This window comes from Tenrec ecaudatus, chromosome 8 (assembly GCF_050624435.1).
Source record: "Tenrec ecaudatus isolate mTenEca1 chromosome 8, mTenEca1.hap1, whole genome shotgun sequence".
Taxonomy (NCBI): domain Eukaryota; kingdom Metazoa; phylum Chordata; class Mammalia; order Afrosoricida; family Tenrecidae; genus Tenrec; species Tenrec ecaudatus.
In genome coordinates, this window is record NC_134537.1 from 82,770,133 (window position 1) to 82,796,348 (window position 26,216).

Consider the following 26,216-nt stretch of genomic DNA (forward strand, 5'->3'; position numbering starts at 1 on the left):
GCGGGATGGAGAGCAGGGAAGGAAAAAAGAGGAGCTGATACCAAGGGCTCAGATAGAAAGTAAATGTTCAGAAAATAATGATGGCAGCATATGTATAAATATACTCGATACAATTGATGTATAGATTGTTATAAGAACTGCAAGAGCCCCCAATAAGATAATCTTTTGACAAAATAAAATTAAGAAATTTCAAGTCTCAGAAACAGAAGGTTAAGTTCTACTCTGTCCTGTAGGGTTGGAATCACCTCATGGCAGTGGGCTTCACTTTAAAAAATGACGGTTTTGCTCTCAGAAAAGCAAGACAGAACTAGAAAGGGGAGAAAGTATGTGGTTTATTCAAAGTCTCTTAACCACATGGCTTTGCAAGATCACACTTTCGTGGCATACTGGGTTACATATGTGTTGGTTCCCGAACCGCAAGGACATCGGTTCAACCCTAACAGTTGCTCTATAAGAGAAAGATAAGGCTTTCTGTTCCCTTAAAGACTGAATCGGGAGAGACTGGATGGCCAGTGAGTGAGGAGCGAGTTTTCTCCTCTCCACTTTGTCTGAACGGAGAGACTCCGCACCACTGGGTTGTAATCTATGGGCATCTGCCAGTCACAGAGTAGCGCTGCCTCTGCTTTCCTGATCGACGATATTGATGACGATAATAATGGCGTTTATTAAATTTGTTGGAGAGCACAGGTCACAGAGACACAGCCCTGTTCTCTTCATTCCAGACAGAGGAAGGTCAGTACAGCTCAGGGCAGCTCAGCATCCTCTTGTACTAGAGATGGGCCAGCCAGAGGGGCTGCAGAGATCAGATTGTGCCGTCCTGACAGGTAAGTTTGGGGGCAGATTTAGATGATTTTCAAACAGCCACCAAAATATTTCAGTAGAGGGAGTTGCTGGGTTCCCACATCGAACTCTATGATCTTCCACCCACGGAGCAATTTTCCCCTCTCAAAGTCGCGCGCCTCTCCCCATACCAGGTATGTGGCTGCTGGATACGCTGATTAATTACGATGGCCCATTGGTCTCCTTAGTAACCACCGAGCAGGGTCCTAGCTGGAAATGCTGCCGCTTATTTTCTAAGAGGGCAAATCCTCTTCATAGTTTAAAACACTTAAAATCAGAACACAAATGGATTTTTAAAAATAGAGAGACACACGTGTTGCACTGCAACTTTGCTTCAGAAAAATGGACTGGCTTTTACATTTCCTTCGGCAAACTGAGTTTCATAAGCAGGCAATCAGGAAGATTTTAAGAAGGGTTAGGTGAATATGGTACACTGTAACTAGCCAATTAATTGCCTTTGTAAATGTAGGTGAACGGCCAGTCATGTATTGTGCCAGCGGAGGCGAGATCTTAAGAAGGTCAACAATAAGGTGTCTTTGCCCTTGAGATGCTAGCCTGGGGGACAAGACTCGAGCTCATTAATGGTGACCATCTACTTCAGCCGCTCAGACCATTCGAGAACTAGAAAGGACTGAATAAAGTGTTCACTGAAGATCAGACTGGAAGGGAAAGGGAGGGTTGAGGGAGAAGGGAGAGAGAAACTGCTGAAGCAACAAAGCCCACATGGAAGAAGCACACCAGCCTGTGCGATCATGAGGCATCGAAGGGATCAGGTATCAGCCATCATCAGAACAAAAATATCCTACCATAGTAAATGAAGGGGGAAGTGCAGAGTGGCGACCCAAAGCCCATTTATCGGCCTCTGGAGACCCCCTCGCAGAGGGGTCTAGGGGAGGAGAAGAGTCAGTCAGGGTGTGATGTAGCACTGATGAAGAATACAGCTTTCCTCTAGTTCCTAAATGCTTCCTCCTCCACCCCCCTCCCATCATGATCCGAATTCTACCTTGCAAGTCTGGATAGAGCAGAGGTTGTACACTGGTGCAGATAGGAGCTGGAGGCACAGGGAATCCAGGGCAGATGATCCCTTCAGGACCAGGAGTGTGAGGGGCGATACTGAGAGAGTAGAGGGAGAGTGGGTTGGAAAGAGGGAACCAATTACAAGGATCTACATGTGACCTCCTCCCTGCAGGATGGACAACAGAAAAGTGGGTGAAGGGAGACGTCGGACAGGGAAAGATATGACAAAATAATAATTTATAAATTATCAAGGGCTCACGAGGGAGGGGGGAGCGGGGAGGGAGGGGGAAAAAAGAGAACCTGATGCCAAAGGCTTAAGGGGAAAGCAAATGCTTTGAAAATGATGAGGGTAATGAATGTACAGATGTGCTTTAAACAATTGATATATGTATGAAATGTGATAAGAGTTGTATGAGCCCCTAATAAAATGGTTTTTTTCCCCAAGAAACTGCTGTTTATTTTTTTAAATGAAATGTTCACTCAGGGTAACTTGACGGTTCTGGGCATGTGGAAAGGTGGTGGTGATCTTCAATATGCACAAGTGTAGGGATGGGGGGGGGGATTGGAATTGTCCCCATCAGTTCCAGAAAGGGAAGGAGAGGCCATTATGGAGTTCAGAAGGTTCTCACTCAGCTGTTACCTCTGCCCTCATGAAGCAAAACCAAACTCACTGGCCTCAGGGCGATGCTGACTCACAGTGACCCTCTAGGACAGGGTAGAGGTAGAACCGGGTGCGATGCTGACTCACAGTGACCCTCTAGGACAGGGTAGAGGTAGAACCGGCCCAGTGGGTTTCCCCAGTGGGTTTCCCCGAGGGAAACTCTTTCTGAGAGTAGAAAGCCTCGTCTTCTGCCTGAGGGAGTTGTCACGTCCTCTCTGGCTGACTCCTGTTCGCAATAATACTGTTCTCACAGACACTCGGTTTTATCACCACCAGTTGTGATTCACAGGGGTTTCAGTGACGATCCCCAGGCTTTCTGCATGGCCTGAAGATTCCAAACTTTCTTAGCAACTAAGGGACTTCACCGCTTATTTGTGCCACCCAGGGACTCCTGCTCAGCTTTATGACCTGAGTGATTTTTCATTGCACTCATTTTTTTATGTTTGATATGTTATCAAGTGTAATCAATGCACTTTGATCACTGTCAGAAGCCCTAGCTCACTCTCTCCCTTGAGTCTGTACACAGTAGCTTTTGCCTATTTCTTTAAGATTGCGTTTTCATTTTGGTGCGGAATGCTAAGGCAGGGACAGGTTATGATAATGTTGGGAACTAGTAGGCGGTTGGATAGCACATTGGCCTGCCACTCAGCACACCCGGGTTTGTATTCAGACTTTAGTGCCTGAACTTTCCTTTGACTCTGATGGACTCGCTCCTGCTTTCCTAGTCTTGGACTAGTAAGGCCCAATGGTGGTGGTACGAGGAGTCATTCTGTTAATGCAAAGTCAAAGGACTTTGAAAACTACAAGGTACCACACGTGTTCAAAATACAGTAGCTGTCGTAAAACCGATGGTTGTGGTGACTGCAGAACCCTTCTTCATGCTATTGAACTATTGAATTGTATGAATCATATGCCAATCAAAACTGTTAAAAATTAAAAATATTAAATCAAGACAATAGCTATACTTCAAGGTCATCTGAAGCACTTTTTATATGGAATCAACTATTGGCCTTTTCCTTTCCTGAACTTCCACAGCACTTTTGCCTGTGCTCAAACAATGGCTTATTTTCATATTTCAGCTTGCATGGCATACTGTGAATCCTCCTGTTGTCTGTTGCTTTTTCAACTTGTCTTTCTACCAAGGAGGACAGACAGTCAGCCACCTAAGTGAAATCACATGCACTTCCATCCTGTTCCTCTTCTGCTGATGACAGGGCCAATTACACCAAAGTCAATCCATCATGTACGCCTTGAGGGCTTTATTAACGTGCTCAAGGCACAGATACATGGGCAGCAGATTCAGAGCATATTGTATACAGGGCGGCACTCACAGAACTTTCCGTTTGGCGGGAGGATGCTCTGCAGGAACTAAGCAGATGTATAAGGCAACCCGAAACCAAACTCACCACCATTGAGCCAAAGTCAATTAGTTGGCTGCTAATTGCAAGCTGAGCCATTTGAAACCACCTGCCCTTCGGAGGCAGAAAGACAGGGCTTCTTACTCGGTAAAGAGTTAGCCTTGGAAATCCTCAGGGATAGTTCTACCCAGTCCGATAGCGCCCCTATGTGTGAGGCAGTTACCAGTAAGGCCGGTTGCTATTGAATTAATTTTAACTTGTGTCAGAGTGAAACTGTGCTCTGCAGGGTTTATAATGTTTGGTTGGGTTTTTTTTTTGTGTGTGTGTGTGTGAAAGCAGATCTCCAGGCCTGCCTTTTGAGATGTCTTTGGCTGGACTCGAACTTCTAACCTTTCAGTTAGCAGTGTTCGCAGAACACCCTCTGGTTGTTTAAAGGAGATGGACTCCCTTCTAAGGGGATGCTGGGAAAGACATGGCAGACAAGGAAGGTTAGTGCAGGCTCTTTAAGGATGGTAAGGTCTGCATAGGGAGAGAGTGAACAAGAACGGAAGAAGTGTTGTGGGAGAGCTTCAGGAAATGGAGCTGAGAATGCAGGCCGAGTGAATTAAGAGAAGGTCTTGCGTGGGGGCTTGAAGGCGTTGCCCTTTCCCCAGGCCATGTGTAGACACTGGGAATGTTTTTGGAGTCTTAAACTAGGGGCGGCACACAAGCCTTATTTGTAAAAGCAAGCAGGGGGCTGTGTCCTTGTGTGGGCAGTTCTGTGTGGAGGACTGTCACTCCCAAATCCTGAAACACACACACACACAGTCAGGTCGGCAACGGCACAGAACGCTTTCCATTTTCTCAGCAGTGTCACATGAAAATCTGCTAATCGCTTGACAGTTCCTCTTTCTAGATCAACTCCAATCTCTCCCGCTCCACCCCCAGCCTAGAGACAGCCTCTGTAGGAGCCTGCACCCCGCCCCCCACAAAGGGCCCCCTTCTTCACCCCTCCCCTGCCTCACATCCAGCAGGCGTTGCCTCTAAGCTGGCAGAGCTGGCATTTCATGAAATTGCTGGTGCTCCAGCGAGATCTCTATCTTCCCAAAATGATTTCATGCCTCTGCAAGAGAAAAGATGAAAGAGAATCCCACCCCACCTTGGAAGAAATAAAAAAAAGATGCCCTAGTGTTTTTCAAAATAAAATAATGGATCTTCGAGGCTAATTTTTCACATCAATTAAAAGACGTTTCCTGAATGGAGACAGAACGTGAAAAGGTACCCAGCATTGTTGAAGGTACACAGAGACTGATGAATGAGTGGATGCGGCTTCGCTCTGTAGGTACACACACACACTCTCTCTCTCTTTCTCTCTCTCTCTCTCTCTATTTCCAAAGGGCTCTGTGTGACCTCCTCTGCCCACACTGCTTCTGCTGTTCGCCCTCCAGCCCCCTGGCACGGACAGCTCTTTCTACCCCCGTGGCAATCCAAGAGAAGCCAGCAGCACCCGTGCAAGCCGCCGCCATTAGAATCCCTGGCGAAGTGTCTGTGCCTGAACCTCGGGAGCAAGGCACGAACATGGTCGGTTAAGATAATGGAATTGTTTCTGGGAGGGAGAGGTAGGCGATTAACCTCTGTGTCATGTCAGACACAGCAGAGTGCAGAACTCCAGGAGAGCAACTTTCTCAGAGCCACGAACTGGCACTTGACAAAACTTTGCTCTGCCGTTTCCTGCCTCTTCTCCGGTCCGTCGGTCAGTCGGTCCCAGCCCGGCCTCGGCCCCGGCCCCGGCCCCGGGAGTCCCAGCCACCACAGTGACAGTCAGAGCGGGCTCCCTCCTGAGGAGGCACATCTGTATTCTGGGCTGCCAGGCGGGCCTCCGCTGGGGCTGCATGCAGGACCTGAATGTTTTATTGAACCATTAATAGTGAATTTTCTGCTTGATTTCCCTGCTGCTTGGAGACAAAGGCACCAGAGGGCTCTGAGTCAGGCAGGGCTCTGGGCTGGGGGGGGGGAGGCGTTCCTATTTGCATTCCATGGCTTTCATGAGTGTGCACACACACACACACACACACACACACACACACACGGGGCCCCTTCCTCCCAGCAGAGGTGCACTCTTGCTCATTCACTCTGCACACACGGACCAGAGGAGCTGGGATGAGATGAGGGTGAAGCAGATCCCTGTGCGCCACCACCCCACAGCCCTGGAAGCTTCCAGGATGCATCCCAGGTGAAGCAATGCAGGCCCCCCTTGCTCCCCACCCGGTGACTCGATCTCAGAAGGGTTTAGAAGAATGAATGAACCAATCCAGAGAAGGTAGTAAAGGGAAGGGCAGATGATTATAACAGGCGAAAGTCATCCGTGTGCTTCTCAGTGGGAAACGAGAGGGAAGGAGACCACGGACACAATGGCTCTGCCTTTGCTTCCCCTCCATAGTTTATTCTGTGCGGTTGCTGTAATATCTATGTAGCAAAATAGGGAGAGAATGAGACAAAGCTTAGATCGAAAGATCGTTAAGCTAGAACCAGAGTCGTTGCAAGGGACAAACTATGCCCGCCTGTGTGAATGCTTGCTGAATGCATAAATGCTTCACCCCAAGACGATTGTCCCAGGAATTTCCTGAACTGGAAAAACCACCTGTGGGAGAGAAAAGTGTACCTCCCCTCCACGCCAAAGAAGCACAGGCTGATTGTTTTAAAAATTGGATTATACTTAAATTTTTAAAATTGGATTAAATGTTATATTATTAAAAGTATAAAAAGGGGAGTTTGGAACTCATCTGAAAAGTCTACCTTTCAGAGATGACACCTGCTCATGTTGGGGTTTCAAGATCACCAAATGTTTCTCTATGCATGCTATCTTTCAAATTCTGTCACCTCCTCTCCAACGTACGTATGCACGCACACACTTTAGTTGCACGGAACAGAAAAATCCACTCCAATGATTTTAAGTGAAAAAGGAGGACTTTAGCTACAGAAATGTCTCTGAGAACCTTGGCAAGGGCAGGAGGTGCTGCTAGCTTATTCCAAGTCTGCAGAAAGCAGGCCTAAAAACCAAGCCCACTGCCTTGGGGCCGGCTCCTGTCCGACTGGGCTCCAGGGTGACGTGGACAGAAACAGACTGCCGCATCTTTCTCCCACAAGAGAGCTGCTGGGGTCGAATCAGAAAGCTTTCAGTTAGCAGCTGAGCACTCAACCACCGCGCCACCAGACTCTAGAAACAAGACAGTCCTATTTTTGTCTGGCTGTGCCATCTATCTTTGCAACTGCATCATCCCCCTTCTCTCTCTCTCTCTCTCTCTCTCTCTCTCTCTCTCTCTCTCCCTCCCTCCCTCCCTCCCTCCCTCCCGTTTTTTTTTGCTCCTTTCTTTTAAGCATTTGGTAGAAGGCAGTGACTCACAGTTCTGGGTTTACTGGTATTTAGTTCAAAAAACCAACACTGAATGTGTGTGTTTTTAGTTTTTTTTTTTTTTTTTTTTTAACATTTCTAAACTCCCATTGTAAATTCTCAGGAGAGAGGTGATTTCCTGTGACGTTACTCCTGAGGAATTTCAAGTCTATTGAAAAGGTGAAAGTATAGAACAATAACATCTTCCATCAGATTCATCAACTGTTGTATTTGCCATATTCTTGTGTCCCCCCCACAGAGAAACATGCGCATGCAAAAGCACGCACACATGCAGGCACACAGGGGGTGGGGGGTGGGGGAGAGAGAGAGAGAGAGAGGAGTTTGTTTGTTTTTTTTCCAGGGGAGAGCGTGAATGCAGTCCCCCACTACCACAAATTCTGCAGTCGAGTTTCCCACATTTGGGGAAATCGCAGGGGTCAGCACATCCGGAGTGCAATGGACAAGCCTCGCCCTGGGAAACCACCTTCCTGAGCATGGTATCTCCCCTGCCAGAGGAGTTAGTTTTATGGCTAATGTATTTGAAAGAAAAGTTGCAGATACAATTCATGCTGCTTCATGTCTGAATTCTTCAGCACTCATCTCTTAAGACAAAGACATTTTTGTCTTCCCTAAGGAGCCCTGGTGGTGTGGTGTAGTGATTGGGCATTGGACTACTAAACATAAGGTCAGCAGTTCTAAACTACCAGCTGCTCTGTGGGAGAAAAATGAGACTTTGTACTGCCCTAAAAAGTTGCAGTCTCGGAAACCCACTCTGCCCTATAGGGTTGTCATGAGTCACAATGACTCAATGACAGTGTTTGGTCTCCCCAGTTACCATACTCTTATGACACCTTAGAAAATGAACCACAGTTCAGGAATATCATCTAGCATCATGTATGTATTTAAAGTTTCCCATGGAACTCAAAAACTTCCCATTATGGCTGATACCAAGGGCGTAAGTGGAGAGCAAATGTTTTGAGAATGATGAGGGCAACAAATGTACAAATGTGCTTGACACAGTGGATGTATGTATGGATTGTGATAAGAGTTGTATGAGCACCCAATAAAATGATGTAAAATAAAAACAAAACAAAACAAAAAAACTTCCCTTTATGTACACTTAGGTCTGATAAAGGACACAATCAAGGTTTGCTGATTGCATTTTTTTAATCCTTTAAAACTCTGGACCATCAGTCCTGTTTTTTTGGGGGGGTTTCTTGGCATGGACTACTTTGAAGAGTTTAGGACAATTGTTCTGCAAAAGTTCCTCCTTCTGGATTTGTCTGGTTGCTTTTGTTACTAGATTTGAAACTGCCCCCACCCCCAAAAGAAAAGAAAACCACACCAAAAACCCCTCGGTGATGTGGTCACTTGTTGTTTCAGCCCATTAGGAGGCCACTGTTGGTGGTGGGGCTTGATGACTTAATTAATAGACTGGCTGCTGGTCAATCAGAAATCTGTGGAGTGGTAACTTTGAGCCTGTGTGACCTGTCTGCTTCTCCACAATGTTTTACCTGATATTTTCTGATGATTTTTCGTCTGAGTCAAGTATTCTGTTGGGGCAGGCAAAATGATGATTTTCTAATTCTATCATCATATCTTCTCATTAATAAGCTGGTGTTCACTGTCAAGACACCTCCCTCATTTCCTCTCTCTTTTCTCCTTATTTTCTCTTGAGGAGTAATATAGATGTGTAGTTTCGTGCTATTTTTTCAAAGTCAATGCATCATAAGTACTTACTATAATTATTCTTTTTGATGCTGAAATTGCCTCAAATTTGACCAGTAGGAGCCTCTTCAAACTGGTTCCAGTGTCCTCCTGCACTAAACCCATTAGTCTTTAAACATTTCTGTGTGTGTGTTTCCTGGCACAAGGTGTTCCAGAATTATCTTGTACTTATCTTGCCCTAGATCTGGAGTCAATCAAGAGAGAATCTGAGTGGCCTAACATGAATTGGTTACCCATCACTCTCTGTCCCAGTGCTGGGGGTGGGGTTGGGTGGGGGGAGAAGGGACCCAGAGAGCAAACATACTGGCTTCTCTCTCTCTCTCTCTCTCTCTCTCTCTCTCTCTCTCTCTCTCTCTCTCCATCAGGATGTCCGGGGGTGCTGGAAATACCTGTAATATTCCACAACACCAATTCCAAGACCAAGGGTTCAGTTCAGTTTGTGGCCATGTTACCTTTGGGAGCTCATCAGAACCCAGTTCTACCTGCATTACAATGCTGGTGGGAGCACAGCCGTTTTATTTCTACTTATTCATTTATTTTATTTTAGATTCCTTCAGAAACAGTTTTATTGGGACATCACACAAATATGGTACAATTCGATAGTTCAGTCATATCAAGAAGTGTTGTACATCACTGCTACAATCAACCTCAGAACATTTTCATCTTTTTTGCACTCCCTGTTATCAGCTCCTTAGCTCCCCAGCCTCTCCTGCCGTACCCACGAAGAACCATCAATCCAGTTATCATCTCTATAGACTCACATACTCTGGGTTTTATATAACAACAAACATACAAAACACACACAAAAGACCAATAAAAGCTAACAACAACAACAAAATATAACAGAGAAAAACCCTAGCAATTTTGTTTATTTTGGCCCTGTGTCTCCATGACTAATGTTTACTGATCTCCTACTTTGTGTCGGAATAACTAATTTCGCAAACATACCATGCAGGCATCAAGATAACCATGCCCAAACTGGACCTCCCCTTTCCGAAGGGCTGCGGGGAGGAGATGAGCCAGTCAGAGGATAGCATAGCAACGATGAAACATATAATTTCCTCTAGTTCTTTAATGCTTCTTCCACCCCACTATCTTGATCCCAATTCTACTTACAAATCTGGCTACACCAGAGGATGCACACTGATACAGAGCAGAGCTGGAAACACAGGGAATCCAGGACCAATAATGAGAGTAGAAATACCAGGAGGGTAAGGAGAAGGTAGGGGAGAAAGGGGGAACCTATCACAAGGATCTACATATAAGCCCCTCCCTGAGGGACAGACAATAGAAAAGTAGGTGAAGGGAGATATTGGACAGTGTAAAACATGACAAAATAATAGTAATTTATAAATTATCAAGGGTTCTTGGAGGGGGGAGCGGGAAAGGGGGAGAAAAAATGAGGAGCTGATACCAAGGGCTCAAGTAGAAAGCAAATGTGTTGAGAATGATGATGGCAACAAATGTACAAATATGCTTAACACAATGGATATTTGTATGGATTGTGATAAGAGTTGAACGAGCCCCCAATAAAGCGATTAAAAAAAAAGGTAACCATGCCAAATAGGTGCTTTTATTTTTAATTTACAATTGAAGAAGGGGTTCTTAGATTAAGTACTATGTTCACAGTCACATGTTAGTCAATGACAAGAGTCCAGACTCGAACCCAGTTTTTCAGACTCCAATTCCTTATTAGCTTGCGTGTGAAAGACAGCCTGACATCCTGATACAGATGGGTGCTGCAGATCTGCCATGTGTTCACCCTTGTTAGCTCCTGTGGGTGCAGCCCCTGGCTCCTGGTACACAGAAGTAAATTGTCTATGGCACTAATGGAGGACAGGATTCTCTCTCTCTCTCTTTTTTTTTGGACTTCACACCCTTACTAGGGAGTGAGAGGAAATACATGTGGCAAAGAATTGGGTGAACGCTGGCTGAAAAAAGTGAACAAACCCCAAACCAAGCTCTCTGCCATGGAGCAGATGCTGACTCATGGCAACCATAGAGGCCGGGTTAAACCACCCCTGTGAGTTTCTGAGACGGTCGCTCTTTGTGGCAATAGAAAGCCCCCTCTTTCTCCTGAGGAGTGGCTGGTGGTGTGTTAGTCTGGGTACTTTAGAGAAACAAATCCACAGAAACTCATGTATAAGAGAGAGTTTTATATAAAGGGTAAGTGGAATCAAGAAAACACCCCAATATGACCAACACTAATCCATGAATTCTTCCTCCATCTCACAAAACAGACGCAATGATGCTGACTGCAGGAGGAAAGCCAAGTCAGTGAATATGTAAGCATCTCAGCGCTGGCAGGGGTCACCACACGGCTGCTCCAGCACCCCGGGCTGCATCGGGGTAGGTCCATGCGACTTCTCCTTGGGGATATCTTGCAAGAAGTAAGCTTTGCCAGCTGAAGCAAGGAACTGGCTAAGGCAGCTGCACCCTGGTCTGACCATCAGAAAGCAAGAGACCCGGGAACAAGAAAGGTGAGGCTCATGAGCCATTTATCCCTCTGCCCTTCAATTAACCCCACATGTGTTTATCGGCTGGGTTGGCACAATAAACTACCTACCTCAGGTGGTTTTGAGCTGCTGACCTCAGGGTTGGCAGCCCACGGTGTAACCACTATGGCACCAGGACCCCCGTGCACTGACTTTGTGACTGCCAAGTATGAACCAGGTAATGTGGACAACTTGTTGGGAGGACGCTGGGAAGAGAAGACTGGCCTATGGGCCAAAAGACTAATCACAATGAAATCATTTTAAAATTGAGCACCGCTGCGTAGTAGCTTGTACGCTATGTCTTTGCACTAATCCTCATAACACCCCTTCAGGGAAAGAAACACTACCCCCAGCTGCGTAGTAGCTTGTGTGCTATGTCTTTGCACTAATCCTCATAACACCCCTTCAGGGAAAGAAACGCTACCCCCATCTCAGATCAAGAGAACAGAGTTCAGAGGGGTGAAGAGCAGCCGCAAGGTCATGCAGATAGTCAGTGATGGTATCAGAACCCATCACAGGTCTGTCTCACCCTGAAGCTCAATCGCTTTTCATGGCCCTCTCAGGTCTGCGCTGCCACCGTTGAGGACCTGGGCCAGGGCTGTCATGGTAGGAAGGATGTCTAATCCGTCTATGATGACTTGCCCATGGCCTAACAGCATCAGCAACAGTAGTAAAGTGTTTGTTCACAAATACATTTTCCCCAGAAGACTTAGAACGAACCCTGGTGGTGGAAAGGTTAAGTGCTTCTCAGTTGACCCAAAGGTTGGCAGTTCGAACCCGCCCAGTGACTCCAGGAAAGCAAGACCCGGCAATCTGTTGTTTCCTTACCATGATAGCCAAGAAACCCCTGTGGGGCAGTTTTATGCGGTCATGTGAGATCTATGGCGGAGTCAGAATGGACTTGATGGAATACAGAAACAAAGAACTTACCATTTAGTTTAGGTGAGAATTCAAGTAAATATAAAATTAATATCTAACACCTGTTACGGTAGAGGTGCATTAGTAAGAGTCACTCAGGGAAGGGGACGCTCTGGATGGACTAGAATAGCCAGAGATGGCTTCAAGGAGATGGGATCCAGCTGCTCTTCTGCTATCAGGACACCAGGAAAAACAGTCACCCCCAGTTATCATCAGCACTGGTGGTATTGTCAGGGAAGCAGTCTACTGCCAACCACAGGGTTGGTGGTTCAAATCTACCAGCTGCTCCTTAGGAGAAAGATGAGGCTTGTGTGCTCCCGTAAAGATTTACAGTGTCCAGCTCCTATATCCAGGGTGGATGATACCTTCAGAACCAGGGGGTGAGGGTGATACTGGGAGAGTGGAGGGTGAGTGGTTTGGAAAGGGGGAACCGATTACAAGGATCTACATGTGACCTCCTCCCTGGGGGACGGACAACAGAAAAGTGGGTGAAGGGAGATTCTGGATAGGGCAAGATATGACAAAATAATAATCTATAAATTATCAAGGGCTCATGAGGGAGGGGGAAGCGAGGAGGGAGGGGAAAAAAAGAGGACCTGATGCAAAGGGCTTAAGGGGAGAGCAAATGCTTAGAAAATGATGAGGGCAAGGAATGTACAGATGTGCTTTACACAATTGATATATGTACATGTATGGATTGTGATAAGAGTTGTATGAGCCCCTAGTAAAATGTTAAAAAAAAAAGAAAAGAAAAGATTTACAGTGTCAGAAACCCTGCGAAGGCGTCCTGTGGGTCAGCATGGACTCAGAAGCAGTGGGTTTGATTTGGCTTGGGCTTGATGATTATCGCACAGGAGGAAAGGATAGATTTAAACTTCGACTTAGCAAATCCTGATCGTCAAGTAAGGTTTGATGCAAAAGCATCATAGAAAAGGAACTAAGTCTGTCACATGGCTTTTTAGCACAATGGCAAGGTCCAAGTTCTCGTCACAAAATACTGGTGATGAAGTCTTTTCTGTTGACTGATTCACTAGCTACAAATGCCACATTTCCTCTTGTCCTTAGAAATATGCTATTAGGACCATGGTTCTTAATTTTGTGAAAAAATTATCTAGGAGCATGCCACTGTCTGCGATATCATTTAAAGGGTAAATGTCACCCCCATCATTAGAGGTCAGAGGGCAGAGGTCTGCTTCTTTGCATTCATCTTCTGGCTTGTCTGTCAACTTGAAATGTCTTCTTCCACCCATTATTTTTTTCCTTCTTTCTCTTTGCTTTTTAGGGTGAAAAATTCTGAAGTTTTAATCGTCAATGAAGGTGGAAGGTAGACCACAAAGATGGTGTCGCTGTCTTCTTTGATAACTTCCTGAAAGATGATGTCATCCTTTAGAGAACAAGAAGACCGGTGAATGATGTTTTATCTCACTCTTCCACGTTCTATCTCTATTGTTTCCTGGTTTTAAAAATTATTTGTCTTTTTAAAGCGTGGCTGGGAATAAACTGGTGAATGATGATAAATCACAGTGAAATACTTCCCATGAGAATGAAATCGTAAAACGCCCTCAGACACAGGAAAAATAAAATCACTAAGATCCCATACGGGATCTTAGTGTTTCAAAGGAGCCCGCTGGATCCATGTGGTGATTGCAAGATAGAGCACGTTTTATGTAATTAAAAAAATGAATCAGTACGCATTGTTTTTAGAACAAAAGTCCAGAAATATCAGTCCTTACAAGTAATTAGAACTCTATAAGAATAGCTGAAGGGAATTGGGAAAAGCAGCCGAGGAGAATGTGGGGGCAAGGTTGGTAAGCCTGGAGAGGAAGGGCGAGGCACCCCAACACTGTGTGCACAGGAGTCAGGGAATAGAGTAGGTTAACACCAAACTACAACCCAACTCACACCATCGAGTCGATGCCAACTCCTAGGCACCCTCGACCGCTGGACACAAGGGGCCCTGTGGCTTTCTGAGGCCATCGCTGTATGCGGGAGTAGAAAGTCTTGTTTTCCTCCTGTGGAGAGCCTGGTGGTTTCAAACTGCCGACCTTGCAGTTAGCAGCTCACTTTGTACAGTTGAAGGTTTGTTTTCTATTGTCGGAAAGTAGGGGCCCTATAGGATGGGAGCCCATTCATTTGAGCAGAGTGGGCCTCACTTTGTTGCTTAGGCTCAGTAGCTCTTAGAGGTTCTGAGCCGAGGGTGGAATGATGAATGCAGATAGAGTTCTTGCTGTTTTCAACTATGCTCTTGGAGTTTTATTACCAAGGAAAAAATTTACCACTTAGTATGTAGTAAAAATCATACTTGCAAGTCTTCACATTCAATTCAGAACATGACACGGTTACTTGCAAGTACTTCAATATGTGTTGCCTTCTCTCACACAAATGAAATTCCCAATTAGAACCATATACATATTAACCACTAAACTGTGGGGTTAAGCCCCATTTCGTTGGGCGTTGGCATTGACTCCACAGGCCTTTGAATGTTTTAGGTGCCAGCCTGGTTTGTCCTTGGGGGATGTGGCTGAAAATATCAGACCTCTCCATCTGGAACGGTGAAGCTTAAGCGTGAACGTGATAATATGCGGTGAATCAAGTGACCATGGGTTTGTTTTTTCTCATTCTGAACGAGTTCTGCAGGGAAGTAGCTTATGGAACCATTATCCCAAGAGGTGGCAGTGCCTGGAACAGTGGTTTCAAAGAAGATTAAGATCAATGTGGAGGTGACAGCCATAATTGGCTCTTAAAGAAGACTGAGTGCTTGGTGGCTTTGTCTCCACAGGCCCCCTGCCCAGAGGCTGCCATCAGGCCCACTGTGTCTCCAGCAGCTTAGCCGGAGTCTGGATTTTCTTACCTCCTTGCAGGCAGTTTGTACCAAGAGAAGTATTTTGCTTTCAGAATATACCTTCATTGACTGAAGGGGGTTAAAAAAAAAAAGGATGGTTATCATTGCTACGTGTTGATGATAGTGATGTCTAACATCTCCCTCCCTACCATTAAATCAATCATTAACTCAGCCAATAGTTACTGGTAACCACTAAATCCACCCTTGCCATCCGAATGCAGCTTTATAATTTTGAGAAATGTCTTTATAGCATTTTTTTCTGTTTCACATTCTCAACAATCACATATGAATGGATAGGCTGAGTTGTTTCCCCCTCTCTTTAAACATGTGAACTTTTTAGTAGAAAAGCGAAGTCAGGTGAGGGTGTACAGAATGCATCATAGTTTTGCATTCAACGATGTTTACATATTTTGCTTTAACTCTCCCGTTGCCATCCATCAGGGTAGCATCACTGACCCCACCTCCTCCATGTCTGTGTCCTTTCCTCCTCTTTCCTGACACTCTGTTCCTGGGCACATGCTGCCCTTTGGGCCTAACACAGAGGTGAGTTCCCTTCTAGACCTGAAGCTGTCTTAGGGGTCCCAGCAGTCTCCATCTGACCAGTAAACTTGGTCTCAATCATGATTTTGAGTTTGATTCCACATTTGCCTCCCATGCTACCCTGGCCTTCCTAATGTGAACTTTTTCAGAGGAGTTGCTAATTAGAGCTGGTGGCGGGGCTTGCCATACATCTTCTATTTTCAGATAAAGCAATAATGGGTTAAGGGAGCCTCTGCACTGGTCTCTGCTCCAGAGGTTCCATCAAACTCATTTGTTCTGTCCGTGTTCTTTCTACTCCCCACTCAGCGCATCACATGCTTTCCCCCTGCTTCAAAAGGCCTAAGGTTAGGGAAAGACAAGAGACAACAAGGAGATCTGTGTTGAGTGGAGTTGGGACCGAATGACGAGTCTCCTGGTGAGTTGTGTGGTGACATCCCAAACTGTTGTCCCCCTACTTCCCAACATACACACCTGATACACATATCTGATTGCATTCTGATTTCCGTGCACCTAGGGTTATGTCCTGTATTCTGTCTGAACACATTCTCATTGAAAATGGGAGACTTGAGAGTGAAACATGGTGTGATTAGTAACATAAGCCAGAACTGTTCCGATTACACCAGACATATGTTCACCCTACGCACAAATAGCCAAATGTGATGGAAACACCAGCATCTTGTGCTGGCCCACCAAGTCATGCCTTAATTTTCAAGCTTCCCATCTCTCTGGGCACAGTCAATATGGCAACAATGCCATCAACCTATGTGCGGGCCACAGCTCCCTAGGATGAACAGGCTGCTCCGTGGGAGCAATGTGTGCGTTTACACTCAACCGGCTGGACCAACCCTCAGCAACTGGCTTAGACGAGGGCTCTGGGAGGGGTTTGGGCCGAGGGGCACGGGCCTGTGAGAAGATGGTCCAGCTGTGAGGCTGCTCATCCCTCTGCCCTGCTCTGCTGCGTGGTTGAGGAGGTTTAAGAGGAGCACACTCCATGAAGTGGCTACTGAGGATAAGAGAGAACATTCAGGATAAAAGATGTAAAAAACAAACAAACCAACTAAACCAAACCCATCTGCAATTGGTGGCCTAACACTGAATCCTAAAATGAGGGTAGGTGAAAGAAAGATGAATGAGCTGGGGGTGGGGGTGGGGCCTAGTGGTTGCCAATGGAGGGTGGGCATGGTGAAGGAGCCAGCAGGGAGGCTGTGGGGCAGTCTGAGTTCTCCAGAAGCAAATGTTGAGGTGGGGGATTGGGAGACATGTTGTTTAGGAAGGATCAACACCCGGAAAAGAAAAGGACAGGCAAGCAGTCACAGGATGAGGCAGGTCTGATAGGCTTCGGCTAACACAGTGGGAGCGGTGCCGTGAACAACAGCCAGCAAAGTTGGACACAGCTTTATTGAATAGAAACCTCCTGTCTTCCCCAGTCACTAAAGGTGGGCTGCCCAGGAAGGGTATGACCTTGGATGGTTCAGACATCTGTGCCTTAGGTCCATCTGAGAGCTGGTGCCCATGTGCTGACCCCTCTGCTTACAGTGGGACTGCAGCTCTTTCCTGAAGGGAGACCTGGCGATGCATCCCCATTCCCCGCACAGGTTATACCAAAGAACGGAAAAACCAGAGGGGACTTCTATTTCAGGTTAGACAGAGTCTGGGACTCGAGAGATCAGATCAGGTGTAGGTCTGCCTCTAAGTAGTTGTGTGGCCTTGGGCATGTTCTTTCCTCCACGAGATTCACTGCCCTCAGCGGGAAAAATAGGGCAGTTGAATTTGTCACTGGGTCATCTCTCACGTGCTTTGGGCTTCTCACGCTGTTTCATAGCCACTCACTTACCGGGCTATAGCTGACTCTTTCAGCTGGAGTGGGTTGGATTCCGCATTTGTGCTCCTGGTTGGGGCTATTTGCCCGATGCGATTCAAAGTCAACCAGAACACCTCGGAAGGATAATGTTTTGCATGGAATGGTAGAAAAAGAATTCTGATGACTGCTAAAGTTACAGAAGGACCAAGAATCCCTAGGGAGTGATTGGATACCACTTGTCACATTTGGGAAGATTGAGTCTTTCTGTGCAGGGTGGAGGACTTTATGGTGTCTTTCTCATTCTTCAATTTTACTTGCTTCCTGAAAACCTTTCACTGGGATCCTTAATGCCTTGTAAACAGCCACTTAAAATTGCACATTTACTGCAGAAGGGGTTTAAAACCTAATGGCTTATCTGACACTTTCCATTATTCTTATCTCCAGATAGCCAGGTAATTAAAGATGGCTGCTTCCCGGCACAATCTCCAGGGTTCCGCACAGTTATCTCTAGTATTTATCTTCCTCTGCTCCACTGAATAGCCGCTTCTCTTGGGACTGTCACGGTTTCTGGCAGATTGCTGACAGGAGGGAGAGATGGTCTTCCTGAGATCTGCAGTGTTCTGGGCAGTTGGGTTTAAGGGAGGTTGACACGGGCACTCTCATGTGGCAGGTTGGCATCTTAGAACATCCCACCCTTCTCCCTGCCCAGCCTCCTCAGAGCATGAATGGGTCGAACTTTGGGAGATGGGAGTATCAGTAGCATTTAGAGTTCTGTCTTTCTGCTTGCTCCCACCTAGATGGGAGGATGTTGACGCAGGGACCTTTGGGCAGTGGGGTCATCTCCAGTGCTGTGGCCCTTCAGCAGTGAGAGAAGAAGCCACGATCAACCTGACTCATAGTGACCTGCTGAAGGGTTGCTGAGACTATACATCTTTATAGGAGCAGGCAGCCTCATCTTTCCCCTGAGGAGCAGCTGGTGGTTTTGAACTGCCAACCATGGGATTAGCAGTGCAATGCTTACCTAACAGTGCTGTCAGGGCTCCTTGAGCAGGAACCACACCCCAAACCAAACTTATTTTCATTGAGTTGATTCCAACTCACAATGACCCTATAGGGCAGAGTAGAACTGCCCTATGGGTTTCTAAGACTGTAGCTCTTTAGGGGAGGAGAAAGCTTGTCTTTCTCCTGCAGAGTGGCTGGAAGATTTGAACTGCTGACTTTGCAGTTAACAGCTCAACTCATAATCCACTATGCCACCAGAGCTCCGTGAGAAGGGAGAGGCAAGGAACCAAAATGGGTGGGCACGTTCAGTTGATAATGGTTATGTTTGGGTTAGTCACAGATTTCAGTACCAAGGTGGTCTTTGAAGAAAGTGAGGGATATTGATGATGGGCGTGAGTAGAGTAAATGACATAAGGGACCGCCAGAGAGAGATAAGACTCAGTCAGCCACTCAAATAAGCTTGAAAACAGAACTACTTGGCTGGCGCCAGGGTCCAAGGTGGGGGAAGAATGCTGGCAAAATAGAAGTCCTTCTTGTGAGGGAGTGGGAGTGCAGAGTGGGGACCCAAAGCCCAACTGTAGGCAACTGGACATCCCTTTACAGAAGGGTCGTGGGAAGGAGACGAGCCAGTCAGGGTGCAGTGTAGCAATGATGAAACATACAACTTTCCTTTAGTTCTTTAATGCTTCGTCTCAACCCACTATCGTGATACCAATCCTACCTTACAAATCTGGCTAAACCAGAGCATGTACACTGGGCACAGATAGGAACTGGAAACACAGGGAATCCAGGACAGATGATCCCTTCGGGAGCAGTGCTGAGAGGAGCGATACTGGGAGGGTGGAGGGAAGGTGGGGTAGAAAGGGGGAACTGATTACAAGGATCTGCATATAACCTCCTCCCTGGAGGACGGACAACAGAAAAGTGGGTGAAAGGAGATGTTGGACAGTGTGAGAAATGACAAAATAATAATAACTTATAAATTATCAAGGGTTCATGAGAGAGGGGGGAGCGGAGAGGCAGGGGAAAAATGAGGAGCCGATACCAAGGGCTCAAGTAGAAAGCAAATATTTTGAGAACGATGATGGCAACATAAGTACAAATGTGCTTGACACAATGGATGGATTGTGATAAGCATTGTACGAGCCCCCAATAAAATGATTAAAAAAAAAAAGAATGCTGGCAAAATAGAAGTCCTTCCTTTCCCCTTTCTGCCAAAATCTGAGGAATTCAACTGGGAAGCATTACAGACTCTTGAGCAAGTGGGGAAGTGCTTGGAGGCGCTATGGGGAATGGACCACGCTGGGAAGAGACTGGGAGGCAGCGGAGCCCCGGTGTGAGAGGTGGCAGGGCAAGTTGTGTGGGAGCTGTGCAGTGCTATGCACTTGTGGCCTCTCTGGCTTAGTGCTGCCATCTACCTTGTGGAAAGCTAGGCCTCAAACTCTGGTCATCTCTCAAACAACGTCGTGGCACAGCGTGTCCAGTTTCTGTCTGGTCTCTAATCGAGCCCTTTGATGGTGTGAGCTTGTACCACGGCAGTCGTTTTCTAACTAGCTTCCTGCCTCAATTTCCTCTCCTTTCAATTACAATCCCTCACTCCTAGAGCAATCTTGCCAAAGCATAGCCACGATCTTCCTCTGGCTGAAAGAGCCCTCCAGGTCTCCCCCACCCTCCTCAGGAGGCTAAGTCTGAGAAGGACTCTAGCCCTTCCTTCGGATTTCTCCTGCTCACCTCCTCGGCCCTTACTCACATCTTATAGAAAGTTAGAGTTTCACATTGGTTGCTTCTGACTTTATTTATAAGATGTCCTCTTGATTAGGATCCCCTTTTATTTCTCTCTCCATAAGCATAGCTGCAGAAATCTTTCTATCCTAAGCCCTAACTGAAATACCATTTTCCCTCCTCCGCTATAACCCATGGTTATGACTGCACCCCAGTGGCCGAGTGCATTGCTTCTTTCTTTTGTCTTTTGATAACTGGAGGGGAGAGATGCTGTCTGATGGGCTGCAGGTCTCGCTCCTCTCTCTTTTCAGCAGTAGACACTATTTATTTTGCTTATGCTATCCCGTTTGGTGACCAAGCTCCTCTCCCCAAATGTCCTGATTTTGACTCCCTTAGGGCCAGTGCTATTCCATTTCCAAACGATCCTCTGTGCGGTGGTGACAGCAATCTGGGAACGGAAGCTGTGATGACATGAGTTTCATGTTCACTGACCTGAAAATAGGGTAGTAACTCGTCAGGGTCAGAAGAGTTTCATCGTTAGCTAAGTCTCACATTCCCATTTTGCAGATATCAAAATTGGGTGTCAAGAATTACTGCTCAAGGCCTTTAAGGACAAATAAAATAGAATTACTCATGAGTAAGAATTTTGTAAAGAAAAAGTTAAAGTCCAAGATGAACCATTTCCATGATCCTTAGCTCATCATATGATTTTTGGATGCTATTGAAAATATCAGTTCACCTCTGTATTGGTTTCCTAGGGTGGCTAGGAAACACAGAAGTGGATAATCTCGTGGTTTGGAGACTACACAGCAATGTGTTGGCCAGGCCCTGCTCTCTTGGAAGGTTCTAGGGTAAGATCCTGTCTTGTCCCTCCAGGGTCTGTTAGCTTGTGCCTGCTTCTTCACATGGCTGCCCCTCCTGCCTCTCTTCATCTGGACACCTTAGATCGGATTAGGACCTGCCCAACTCCAATATGATTTCATGTTAGCTGATGACATCTGCTAAGATTCTATTTCCAAACAAGGTCACATTCACAGATATCAGGGATTTAGTAGCGCCACCTACCTTTGGGAAGGATATTGTTCACTACAGCTTCTGTTACCATCTATGATGTAAGTAACCTAAGCGTCTTCAGCCTAATGGCCTGAAGAGTGTGAAAGGTGAACAGAAGTTAAGTGACTAGCCCAAGGTCAGACAGCTTGTGAGAGGCACTTGCATACGTGATACAAGGTTAACCCAAATAAGTATATGGAGAAAGGAGGATGCTCTATTTGAAACCAGGGAAGCTGAGGGAAAGGAGTCTGCCTTCCTGAACAGATGGACCTGGCATCTTCTCAACGAATCATTCAGTTGTTTTGGAAGGCCATGGCCATTGATTAAGTCGGTCACCTGACTTGGTCACACAAACCCCTTTCCCAAACAGTGTAAGTAGCTTAGATTCTCCCTTTGGGATCTCACACAGCAGCTAGTTTAGAAACATCCCCATTAGAGGCAGGTCAGTGTGAGAAAGCATGGCCAGGAGGGCATAATAAACTCTCTGGTGATTTTAGCTTGAAGAGCTATGTCGGAGGGTTAAAGGAAATAAAGACCTCTGGATGCCCCCCCCTCCCCCCGCTCCTGACACAGAGTAAGCCTTTCATGAACATTACCTGTTACTAATGTTGTTGTACTGTACATTGTTGCTGTTAGGTGCCATAGCAACACGTAGCAACTTTATGCACAACAGAACAACACCCGGAGGATGGTCCTGCGCCGTCCTCACAATCGTTCCTAGGCGTGGCCCATTGTTGCTGCCAGTGTCCGTCCATCTCATGGAGGGCTTTCCTCTTTTTCGCTGCCCCTCGATTGTACCAAGCATGATGGCCTTCTCCAGGGACTGGTTTCTCCTGACACCATGTCCAAAGTATGTAAGATGAAGTCTCGCCATCCTTGCCTCTGAGGAGCACCGGCCATCCTTCTTCCCAGTCAGATGGGTTGTCCTTTTAGCAGTCCACGATACTTTCAATATTCTCCTCCAGCACCGCAATTCAGATGCATTGATTTCTTTCTGTCTTCTTTATTCAATGTCTAACTTATTAGAATAACCCATTACTGAATGGGTCATTTTATTTCCGCCTCCGAGCTATAATAAGGACCACTTTGATGTAATCTCAAAATTTTCAGCTGAAAGAAATCTTCAGTGAGGAATCTCGACAGAAGGTCTACACAAGAAGTTTGCCCTTCAACCTGTGGCCCGTGGACCAGGAGCATCAACATCACCTGGGAGCTTTCTGAAATTACAGAACCATGGGTTCCATTTCAAACCTACTGAATGAGGATCTACATTTCAGTAGGTTCCTCATTTGCATAATGCTCACGTCTGGAGGCCTTAGTAAAGATCGTCTACAAAAGCCTTTCGATAGTAGCAGGAAAGCAGCTCTGACCATTGCCCAGTCGGTCAGCTGATAATCTGTCGGCTCAACGGGGAGTGCCTTTGAGTGGCGTCCACCCCAGGGCTAGCTTCTGGGAAAGCAAATCTTTCTTGCTTTTGGAAAAGGCAAACTTTCCATTATTTGAAGTCAACCGTCATTTCTCCTCTGACTCATCTCTCTGCCTGAAGGAACCTGATTCCTTCAGCCCCGCATTTGGGCACATGATTTCCTGAGTCTTCTCTATCCTGCCTTGGCCAATTTTTAGGTTTATAATTAACATACCATTTCCTCCTTCAAAAAATTAGAAGTGGCTTATGACAGCAGCAGTTAAGATGCCCCAAGGTTAGGTCTTATTCTTAATAGAAAAGGGCACCTGGGGACAAGAAAAGTGGAGAAATAGGAAGACCCTAGGAGCTATCACCTGCATATCAAATGCAGCCTAGAATTTAGTTCTGGCATTTTTGAAACAAAGGTAAAAGAAACAACACATACACAATAAATGATGGCTATTTATAAAACAGACTCGGAAGACAGATTTAGCAATCTATTTCCAAAGATTAGTCAATAAAAACTCTCTGGAACCCAATAGAACATTGTCCTATCCAGAACTGGAAAGCAAACCCACAGAGTTGAGAGGCATCCAAAATATGCAGCGGCCGTGATAATGGACCCGAACACACACGTGATTGTGCGATGGCTCAGGGCCGGGGAATGGTCTGGCGACTCACAGCAGCTAACAACAATAGCAACAACCGCACCTATCTACCACGGAAGACGCCGACCAGACTCTCTTGAGAGGGGTGGGTTGTCTCGTCTCTAAATTTATTTGTTTTTTTTTCATATAATTTTTATCTTTTTAAAATAACTTTTATTTTGGAATCATGTTGGACTTACAGAAAGAGTTGCCAGGACGGTACAGAGAGTTCCTGTAAAGCGCCCGGCGGTCTCCCCTCTGGCAGGCACGTCTGTTGGCACTGAGGATTACACAGGCACGATGCTACAGTGCACTCAATTCCTAGCTTTTCCACGAGTACCTTTTTCTGTCCCGAGAGCCAGTCCAGGAAGGCACCCTGCGTCATCCTGCCTCCGTAGTCTCTTCAGGTTTGTGACACACAGGGCCTGCATTGTGGCCATTGATGTTTTTATCAGAAATGCCGAATAATTTCCTTAAGTACAGATTCATAACAAAAGCACCATCCTATTTCATGTGCAGGTTAAAAAAACTCACATGTACTTCAGTGAAAATGATTTTGTAAATCAGGCGAAAATGATTTTGTAAATGGAGGCCGAGATGCAGTTCTTTGGAGGTTGAACCTGAACAACCGGAAGTCTGGCAACTGCAGTTAGCAGTAGATACTTCTCAGGGCCTGGTCCTTGACTTCCCTGGGCCAGCAATTCTGGAGAACAGGAAGCCCAAGGCTGACTCGCCAGCCATGGCGGGAAGTGTTGGTGTCTAGATTGCTGATTCAGGCAAGACTTCCATCTTGGAGGCTAGAGAAGAGTGTGGTAGATCTTTGTGATGCTGATAGAAAATTCATCCTTTTTGATAATAGAAGCATTTCTCCCTGTTCTCTTTCATGTCCTTCAAACTTAGAAATTGGGTGCTCTCTTCAAAACCTATTTTTTTCCTTCTGAAACTGTTATCACCTGAGCATGAGTGAGCAAGGTGTGCTGAAGGCAAGGATAATATCCCGTGGGAAGTGGGTCATGGTGATTATATGGTGACGAAGCAGCTGTTAATCAGGCCGGATCAAAAGCGGTTGTGGAGGGAATGCATTGTAATGGGCTGGAACATGGGGACTATTCAGAGATAACCTGAGAATGTGTTCTGGGTGAAGGAATGCACCTTGCAGTTTTCTGCCAGCAAAGGGCTCATCCACTGCTGACAGCAACGCATTGGCCTATTTTACATGGTTTGTTGTGGAGTTTTGTGACTGTGACAAAATGAATGAATTTGTTTGGTCAAGATATTCAGCTGAGCATGACTTTTAGGGAGTATGGTAGCATTGTGGCAGATGTCCAGATGCTGATACTTGCAGTCAGGTAGTATTCCAGTCCCGGAGGACTCTTGAAACCCCATATTGCATGTAAAACAATAGCGAATTCTCTAATATCAGTATATTAGATACTTTGATTAAATTTGAGAAGGCTTAGTGGTATTGTGGGTTACAAGTTGGGCTCTTGACCTTGAAACCACAAATTGCTCCTTGGGAGATAGAGAAAACATTCTATTCCTATAGAGTATTAGTTCTGGAAGCCTACTAGGTCAGTTCGACCCTGTCCTATAGGATCGCTATGAACTCGAATTGACTCGATGGCAGTGATCATTTTTAAAATGATTACTTTTATTGAGTACTCATAGAACTTTTATGGATGGATTATAAAATGAGTAGAAATTTCTTAGTTGGAAACTATGATCTATGTTCACTTTAACTCAACAAAGACATTTGACGGACATATATTGGCTGGCACGGTTATACACTGGGGACACATACATCAGAGTAAGACAAGGTTGCTGACCTTGAAGAGCTAATAGTTTAGAAGAAGACAGCACCACAGAATGTCAACATAATTTGTGACCAGAACTGTGAGATAAAAATCCAGAAAGTGCTACGGGAGCACTGATAAGGGATAAAGAATCTTTAACCCAAACAAGAATTTTAGGGACATCTTCCTGGAAGAGGTGATATGATACCTGCTCTAAATACAAGAAAAATTGGAAATGAGGTGGGGCAGCATTCAAGAATATACATATGTGAAAACAAATGGGACAAAACCTTGGTAGGAACTACAAGTGGTCCTGTCTTGTTCAGATGTAAAACATGAGCCAATGATTTTATTTTATTTCATTAATTTTTTGGTTTCTTTTAAAAATCATTTTATTGGGGGGCTCATACAACTCTTATCATAATCCATCCATCCATCCATTGTGTCAAGCACATTTGTACATTTGTTGCCCTCATCATTCTCAAAACATTTGCTTTCTACTTGAGCCCTTGGTATTAGCTCCTCATTTTCCCCCTCCCTCCCTGCTCCCCTCTCCCTTATGAACCCTTGATAATTTATAAATTATTACTATTTTGTCATATCTTACACTGTCCAACATCTCCCTTCACTCACTTTTCTGTTGTCTGTCCCTCAGGGAGGAGGTTATATGTAGTTACTGTAATTGGTTCCGCCTTCCCACCCCACCCTCCCTTCACCCCTCTGGTATTGTCACTCTCAGCACTGGTCCTAAAGGATCATCTATCCTGGATTCCCTGTGTTTCCAGTTCCTATCTGTACCAGTGTACATCCTCTGGTCTAGCCAGATTTGTAAGGTAGAGTTGGGATCATGATCTTGGGGGAGGGGGAGAAGGAAGCATTTAAGAACTAGAGGAAAGTTGTATGTTTCATCATTGCTACACTGCACCCTGACTGGCTCATCTCCTCCCCATGACCCTTCTGTAAGGGATGTCCAGTTGCCTACAGATGGGTCTTGGGTCTCCAATCTGCACTTAAGCCAGGAGGA

At 45.8% G+C, this 26,216-nt stretch overlaps 1 non-coding gene across 1 annotated transcript; it reads right to left on the reverse strand.

The window, feature by feature from the left end:
- Positions 1-7,604: 7,604 nt before the first annotated feature.
- Positions 7,605-7,767, reverse strand: LOC142455600 (U1 spliceosomal RNA). Its single transcript, XR_012785783.1, has one exon. It is a non-coding gene; the product is annotated as a U1 spliceosomal RNA (small nuclear RNA).
- Between the last annotated feature and the right edge of the window lie 18,449 nt (positions 7,768-26,216).